This window comes from Nymphaea colorata, chromosome 7 (assembly GCF_008831285.2).
Source record: "Nymphaea colorata isolate Beijing-Zhang1983 chromosome 7, ASM883128v2, whole genome shotgun sequence".
NCBI lineage: Eukaryota > Viridiplantae > Streptophyta > Magnoliopsida > Nymphaeales > Nymphaeaceae > Nymphaea > Nymphaea colorata.
The window spans coordinates 11,976,866-11,985,920 of NC_045144.1; the positions used below are offsets into that span (position 1 = coordinate 11,976,866).

Consider the following 9,055-nt stretch of genomic DNA (forward strand, 5'->3'; position numbering starts at 1 on the left):
AGGGTTCAGGGTGGCAAGCAGGGAAGGGTACAAATGCTTCCTAATTCTAAAATCAGTGTGTAAATAAACATCGAGGGCAGCAAAAGTTTGGCCTGTAGAGATGATAGAAAACTGAGAGACAATCCAATGGGGATGAGCGTACCAATTTAGGAGCATGACTACTAACGGGTCCCAAATAGCAATGATGTGCGGCCAAGGGCCTGAATGGTGGATGTTAGAGACGAGACGTTTATCTGGGATCTTGAATTGGAATTTCTGAAGTTGATCCACATTGAGCTTAGTGTCAATTGCAAAAGCAATGGTAGTCTTCATAGAACTTAGAGTTCGTAAGAACTCATGCTGAGCTGGAGGAGCCGCCAGACCTCAGATGTTCCATACTAGGATCTTCATGGGCCGGGTTGGTTGTGCCCCCTCCCTTCCCCTCTAACCAATGAATTGGTTGAGAAGTCATCAGCCTTGTCATCTTCCATCGCCTCTGGAAGAAGCGGTCCTTCATCGATCCCAACTTCCATATCTTCTAAAGGGGGACCCTACGGAAACCCCTGGGCCAACCCCGCCATGTTGAGGACTTCATCTTCTTGAAGCCTCCCTCCAGCCTTCTCTAGTTTGTCATTGGCGTTTGGAGGGCTGGTTCGCTTCTTGGATCCATTAACTTCCTTGTGCTTGAGGGTTCTTTTCTTTACCTTGTCCACCAGTTGAGCCTTGACGTGCAATGCCAGGGGTTTAGGATCACTCCTTGTAGCTGTAGCAGGTTGGTCAGGACCCTGTACGCCTTTGCTTTGCAGAGGCGGTTGGGCCTGATGACGACCTGGTGCACCCTTACTGCTATATGAAACGTCCTGAGTGGTTGATACATTACCAGCCTGAGAACTGTTAGCAACCACCGACTTGCCTGAATCCTGCCTAGTCTCTTCTTCACTGCCTGTGACTCTCTCGCCAGGCCGACCTTGGGTGCTGTCCCCATCTTATGTTTCCTCCACCATATTTGAAAGAGCTTCAAAGTTATTGTGTTTCGACCGCATCTCCGTTACTCTTTTAATGGGTTGTGGTCTTCTTTTTGGGGTTTTAACTAAGTGCCAAGCATTAAGAGTGCCCTGATCCCCTTCCTTGGAAGCCTCTGTCACCAAGCAAGAGCCATCAAAGTGTGTCGTGGATCCGCATTTTTGACAATATTTGACCTTAGTTTCATACTCAATGGATTGAACAAACGTTTTGCCCCCTGTAACCTCTAGTTCAATTTCAGGAGTTGGCCTAAACCGGAACGGGATTTCAATTTTAATGCGGGCAAAACCAAACCACTGGAGATGCCTGGTAAACTCATCATCTTCCACGAATGATCCTCCTATTAACTCGGGGATGTCAGTAAAAATCTGAGGGTTCCACCATTCGACTGGTAGATTAGGCAGCCTAATCCATATTTGGACTCAGTTGGAACTCTCAATCCGCATAGGCATTCCGGGATGCCATTGGTTAGCAATGAGAAGTCGTCCTCCCACATACCATCTCCTAGGCGACAAAACGAGTTTCAGATATGCTTCAGAGGAAGTGCAAAGAAGAAACATACCTTTACAAACGGAACTGAATCTTAAGTCCTTGATACCAGACCATAGGCTTCTGAGACTCGCAAAGATGAAGTTGTAGTCCAGGCGGCCTTTCCTAGCCCCTCCGGCTAGGGTAGCTATGGCGCAGAACCGGAACGGCTGACAGAGAACCTCATATGATTGTTGAGAGATAACCAGGCGTCGCTTCCCCGCCACCTCTTTTTTCTCCAACGGAGGCATGTTCTTCCCTGGCGCGAGGCTTCCCCCCATCTACAATGGCTGCCCAAGATTTCCCATTTGCTGGACTGGCGGATGAAGGTTGAACCTCTCCCCCCCGCATCAGCATCTCCAATGCCACCCAAAACCATGGGTTCTCTGCTTTCTGCAGTTTCTCCCATCTGCGGGAGCACCTGCTGGGCCAGAGGCCCAATGAGGCCGTCAGCTCCCCCTTCCACAATTCCAAATTCGCCGTGCCCTAGGAGAGAGAAAGCAAAAGGAAACCAGAACCGAACCCACTCTGCCAATTCTTGAACCCAGACTTTTCCAGACTTTTCATTATTCCATCTCAGATAACACAACCAGGCCAGGTGAGAACCTATAAAATGTTAATTGCCATATTTTTTTTCAAAAGTTATTGCATAAATGACAACTTTTTATCATTCGATTATATCATTTTGGTGACTAAGTGTAGTGCTAATAGTGTTGCATGTTTTACAATGCACAAATTAACCTTAAAACAAATACATCTGAAATTTATGTTTCTTAAGATCCAACCCTATCAAGCCAATGGAAGCAACCTTTTAGAAGATAAACAGTAGCATGTGTTAAGAGTAATGAGGCGTTTGGATGACACCGGTCTTGATCTAACTTGGTTTTGTAAAAACTTGTTTTTATGAAAATCAAGTTTTTGATGAGTTTCAGAAACTTTGTTTTTTTGTTTGGGTGACAAATCCAAAACTTGGTTTTTGAATAACCTAAAGTGGACCAGGTTTTTCACTCCCTTTCACAAACCCAAGTTTCGTCAAAACTGGGTTTAAAGTAAAGCTAATACTGATAATACCTAACCACTCCAAAAACCTGGTTTTGGAGGCAAAACCTGATTTTGAAGTGTCACCCAAGCAACTCTAAATTTTTTCTGTCAGTACTTGTTTCCGAGACATAAAAAAATAGATCATATTGAGCTAAAATTAGAAAATAAAAGTTCAAATGTTTGTATAAAATTTAATATCATGCAGTTGTTCTAGCTAGGTAAAAATACACAGTAAGGTGCTTGTCTATCTCTGACCTAATCCTATCATAGATCCATAGATATGATCACCATCCATGATTTCATATTACCTCTTTCCCTTGGATCTTATAATATATAACTGACCCTTGGCCTCCGTCAAGTTCTAAATTAAGATATTAGGAGTGGATCTGAGTTAAAATCCTTAGTATGATAGGTCGTAGATTTTCGTGTCGACTTTTAGTCAATATCTTCCAAGTTCATCATATATGTGGAAGTCAAGATCCTTAGTTTCATAAAACAGGAACTTAATTTGGTGAGAATTTTTTGTCATATTAAGAAAAGCAAACCACAAAGGTAATTGGTCCTCGAGTGTCACATTTAATGTTTTAAATAAGAAAACAGAAAAGAGTTTTTAGATTTGTTTCCCAAAACCAAAGAAGCATGGGTCCTTTAGGTCACGTTTCATGTATTTACTATTCGCTCGTTTTGAAGGATAGATAGGCTGGATGAATTATGACATATTACCACCATCATTGTGCAAAGGGACGGGTATTGAGTTGAGGGTAGGTCATGTGGTATAAAGGACAGGGTGTTGTTTTCTCACTCTTTTTGTGTGTATGTGTGCAGAATAGTTGATAGGACCGGCCGCACATGCAACGTGCCTGGGGTTTGATTCCGGTGGCCACATTACTCTCCAGAGGCGTGAGACCGTGATAGAGAGTTGGCCGAGAGATTGCATTGGCCAAGAGATTGCACTTAACTGTCCGAGCTTCCTCCTGCTGTCAGTTTACTTGCGTGATAAATGACCTAACCAGTGATGATTGAACTCGGTGCATGGGATTCTTTCCAGACTTCCACAGGATTTAATATGGTTTGGACTTAGAAGCCGAATCCATTTACATAGTTTGTGATCGGGGCGGAGAAATATCTCCGTGATCCTGTAACTGCCCTAGATATGCGCAAGGGATGGCGCGCTCTTCCTGGATATGTAAAACTAATAATTAATGGAAAAACAAAAACAGAGAGCTGGTCAAGTTACTATTCTACCGTCTTTGCGTTTTCTACTGCTATAGCTTGGTTTGTCACAATGTCCACAAATCACATCATCACAGCTGCGGCTAATTGAAAATTTGTATAACGTGCCCACGGGGACAAAAGTATGCCAGATTTCTCCCCTTGTAGTAGTTGATATGAGGCCATAAAACATAGTAGGCGTAGTTCATTTGGAACTTGCATGCATGCTAAATATTGATGTTGCCAAAGGTGATTCCTTTATAAACTTTTTGATAGATGGGTAATGAAGACCCCAAGCCCAGAACGAAATGTTCTTGGATTGTAAATATTGATGTTGCCAAAGCTGTAGGTTTTCATTGATTATTCTAAAATTCTTGCCATGTGATTAATGAAAACTCCTAAAAAGGCAGGGTCATACTGCACGCTGTCCAAGGTTCAATTTGTTCGTTTCTTAAATAGCCTGCTACCAACTGAATGTAAGAATTTTGAAAACCGAGGAATTTTTTAAGATTTTTTGTCAAACTCCAACCATAAGTTTTGTCTGCATTAACTGAGGAAAAGGCTAAGTTTAAGAACTTTCAGGTTAAGACTTCAATACCCAATATTTCATTGTCATCTTAATAAGAGTCCCTAAAGTAATAAAAGTGAGGACCAGTTGATGGTTGTCTTCTTTCAACAAAGTCAACGACCGTAAAATGTTTTCGTTATTCTGGTTGTCATCTTTGACCGAGCTATGAGTAATATATCAATTTTTAAACGCATATATAACAGATAGTAGTTGAAAAATACACACCAGAGACAAATTTCAAAGCTTCATACCGTCCCCACTTGAGATTATTTTATCTCTTGATATTCTCCATCTTGGAATGCGGAATGGGCATATTACGGTTCTTTTTGAATCGAATAATCAATCAATGGCATTGGAAGCATCAATCTCACGGGCAAAGTTAGAAATGCCTTCCATATAGGGCTATTGGCTACACAATTAAGCCTCGGCCCGGGTACCCAATGGGTACATGGTACCCGACCCGATCAAACTCAGATTTTTTTTAAAATTTTATTATTATTTTATTATTAAAAATATATTTTATATTCAAAAAAAATTATTTTATATTAATTTTTTTTTATTTTAATCAGGTCAAGCCGGGCTGAACCCATGCTTAGGTATTGGGTATCAGGCTCGAACCTGGTTTCGGGAGTCAGACCGACCCGGGCCCACTTTTCTCAAGCCGGGCTGGGCCCGGCCCGCCCTATGCCCACCTGTAACACAATCCAAGTGGGTGGTGGCTAGGCCCCCAACAAAATATCAAAAGTAGGGGAAATGAGTTAGACAGACTTGCCAGTCCTTTTCTGCCTGCCCTCTTTCAATCGCATTGAAGGTTCTGGTTTAAATCACAAGGACATGGCACTGTAAACGTTGTTATGAGAGAGAAATGTTTAAATATTTCATCGAAAATGTTGACATGTATAAACTTTTACATATCTGAGTAAGATAGATGACGGGCAAGAGAAAGCAAAGGAAATTTCCAATGCTGTGAGCCTTTTGGTAACCTTTAACATCAAATCCTCAATTCAGGTTTAAGATTCCTTGCAAACATTGGCAATCAAGTTATTAAACTGGAACTTTCGATGAGTTCCATCCAATTAACACCTTTAACCTGTCCACAAGAACATGATCCAAGTTAAAGGGGATGAGCCTCGATTTTTCAGAACTCACTGTCAAAACTGAACTTACACCTAACTATTCCAACACTTGTTTAATTTCCAAAAATGCTCAGCAGAAGAAAAAATCAATATGCCATCTGTGAAGGATAACATCACTGGGCAAAAAGAAATGACAGGCAATCTAAGAATCTTAATGCTACCATGGTCAACACAAAATTTTCAGTTTTCTTCCCAAGATCTCCATGGCTCCCAAAACAGAAACCGAGACATTGGATTACCTTGACGAATTCCTCATTAAGAGGGAAGAATTCTATAATGCCTTCATTGATTACAATGGCCACTGAAGTAGTAGAAACACTATTAGAATATGATGTGCATGTTTGGACGTGAAATGAGTCCAAAACTGATGTTATAGTAATGCATAATACTGTATACGGGAGTAAAAAATTAAGTACCACATCATTGTGTAGCAGTTTTATTTTGTAATATGGTGTAGTTATGACAATATGAATTACCAAGGATAATGGCCATTATAGTCACATTTAAAAGTTTTTTATAATTTCATGAATATAATGAAATCATTTCTTGAGTTATGCTATCATTATAGTAGAAGTTATGAGTCATAGGTTATGGTCTTGAGGTCCCATAAATGGGTGACTTGGAGTGTGCATCTAAGTGTACCAAGTGTAGGTTATACCAAGGTGGTCTTGTGGGTGCCATGAATTGTATGAGTGCTTTCTTCCTCAAATACAAAAGTTGTTTTGCAATTTCATTACGATCAAGTCTGACGGGGGAAATTTTTAGGTTGTGAAGATCATTGCTAAAACAGATTTTTTAAAGTTGTTCATAAACACCTAGTTGTATGTCATCAAATATTGTAAGTATGTGAGATCCTCCATATCTAGCCCTTAGCTGTAGAAAAGAAAACAAGGCATAATCCATGACATGTTGCAGCAGACATAGCAACTTTCATTCTTAAGCAAGACAAAGTCAAAAGTTGCAGGTTATGGATTAATAACCGATGCAGCCTATGTTTGTTTCCTAAGGCACATAATAAATTGGAATATCTTTCGAGAAAGTTATGTATTAATAGCATTTTTCCCCCTTCAGCATATGTTTTCTTGTAACAACTGAGATGGGTACCATGTACACAGCAAACACATGGCCTAAAGCACCTCATGTGGTAGCATAAATTAACTGTTTCTATAGTCATTGCTCAAACTGAAACTGTGAACTGTGTAGCAGCATAATAAAACCTGCAGTCTTCTAGCTCAGGTTTCCCATGCTTAGGCTTGCAATGGGTTGGGTCCAACACAGCTAAGTTTCTAAGAACAGTAGACATTGGGTCAGGGTCAGATCTGATACAATAGAAAAAGAAATTATAGCGAGGAGCTACCCTGGAAGCATTCCTCTTTTTCCTCACAATGTTTTTGGTTTTCAGGTAATTATGTGTCTGATAACTTTTATTTCTTAAAATCATTTTAATAAAAGTAAAAGCAAAAAATTAAAAGAGAAAAATACCTCCTTTGAGTTTCCTATGCATTGGAATGACCCATCTACAAAAATACCCAGTCGATCACATAGAATCTCCACCTCTTCCATTGAATGTGCAGAGATAGAAATTTGGCTTCAAAAAATGAACTGATCCATATAACTACCAAATTTGGAAGGAAATCAGAATGGAATAAGAGTTGAACAGTGGGCTTATACATTCAGTCAAGAATGCGAGAATTAGTACGGAATCGTCCTTTAGCCTCTCAATATTGTTTGTAAATTTACCTCCTTTTGCATCTAAGAGATGTCCAATCAGCCTTCTGCTGAAAGTTAACAAGACAGTGCTTGTCAAAAATCATCGACATATTTAACATCTCTATTCCTATTCATATGATAAAAACCATTTTTATAGCATGAAGGTAAAAAGGAAGGCTGGGTGGTTCCATAAGTATGATGTGAGTATATGGAACTATGGAAGACAAAGCAGAAACTCTCCCTTCTTCTTTTGTGTTCTTTATTCTTTTAAATAGCTAAAAAAATTAATACATAATCAGAACAATCATAAAGACAAGCAATATAATCCTACTTTGCATGTGATTAGAGTAAAAAACAGTAGCTCTCTTTCAAAATAAGATCCAGCTCATCCAAAAACAAATTTTCACAAGTAAAAAGTATCAATGGCTCTTCATTCTTGGGCCATTTCCAATGTGAGAGCAAATTATGTTGCAAAAGTATGGTCATGAATGTTAACTCTTTATGACAAAGTATTGAAATCTAATGTAAGATCATAATGCGGTAAAATTCCTATCAGTTATAAACAATAATGCAAAAGACTATTTCTAGGAGCATAGAAGGAAACTAAGGGCACTATTGTTGTGGTTAGGAATACATCAATGTTTTTCTTCTGTTTATAGTCTTATACTTTCAGTAGTGTGTGGTCGCTTCAGTTGCTGATGTTCCGTTTGCTATTAAACTTCAAGAAGCCAGCAATGCAGGTGTAAGGAATTGGCACCTTCGAGGAACTGTTTAAGTGCACAATATATAGGCATCCACGATCGAACTACTCCAACAAAAGAGAAAACGTGGATAAGAATCCTAAACCTTTAAAACAGACAATGCAAAACCACAAATTTTACTTAGTTTCTTGACATCTTCAATGAGAAGGTCTTCAATAACATGATGTCGGGTACAAGAACCATAGGCTTTCTCCAGAATCACAAGTAAAAAATGTTTTACCTGTGGTCGATATTTGAATATCTATATGAACCAATGGTGGACAATAAGCATCCCTCTTACATCGATGAAATGAAAAAGGGAAAAAAAAAAAAAAACAACTGAACAGTTTATTTCCATTTTTTTATGCTTAAACTGGGTTCAACAGAGTTAGCACGTTGTCCCTATGCATTTTGTTATCTATCGCTGTTTTTTAGGGCCAGCGTGGTCATTCCCTAATTTCTTATGGTGAAATGGAAGATTAATATACAGAGAGAGAGAGAGAGAGAGAGAGAGAGAGGGCGACATACGACTTGGAGATGGAGGACCGCGAAAGGATGACAACGAGCCTGTGAAATGGGGAAGAAGACCTCCTTTGTCCTCTCTCGCTCTTGCGAAATTGCTCTGCAACCCTAGACTTTCTAACTCCCTCTCTCGTCCTTTCTCCTTTTCATGAGTGTCTCTCTAAATTCGGCGGGCAATAACATTGTGCACAAGCTAATTTCCATACATTCATTTGCTACGACTGACGCCCTAAGTACGGGTCGTAGCCAATATAGATTTTTGTTGTAGTGTATCCACCACAAGTGCTTGAACCCCGCGGAAGTAACCTGTACAACCGATTGACAGATCGCAACCTACCTAACAGCCTATCTTGACCCAGACTACAAAAAGAAGCTGCAGGCAGCACAATGACTATATGCCAAACTAATGTAAAAATTTCGTAGAACAAGGGTCCATGTTAGAAGAATCAATGTTCCTAGCAAGAAAAAGCATAATTTCTGTACTTGCTTTTGAGTTTTTGCAAATGAAAATATTCCCTGGATGTGGATCAGCATGGAAAAAACCACGTTTCAAGATCAAGCCAGTGACAAACTGTTTAGGATTTTCCTGCCAAAAA

At 39.7% G+C, this 9,055-nt stretch overlaps 1 long non-coding RNA gene across 2 annotated transcripts; it reads right to left on the reverse strand.

Moving 5' to 3' along the window:
• Positions 1–5,206: 5,206 nt before the first annotated feature.
• Positions 5,207–8,777, reverse strand: LOC116257350 (uncharacterized). Of its 2 annotated transcripts, none has more exons than XR_004173355.2 (3): positions 8,466–8,777; positions 6,970–7,262; positions 5,207–5,441 (listed from the first exon to the last, which is right to left on the reverse strand). It is a non-coding gene; the product is annotated as an uncharacterized LOC116257350 (long non-coding RNA). The 2 variants fall into 2 exon arrangements; XR_004173354.2 differs by having other exon boundaries at positions 6,970–7,265.
• Between the last annotated feature and the right edge of the window lie 278 nt (positions 8,778–9,055).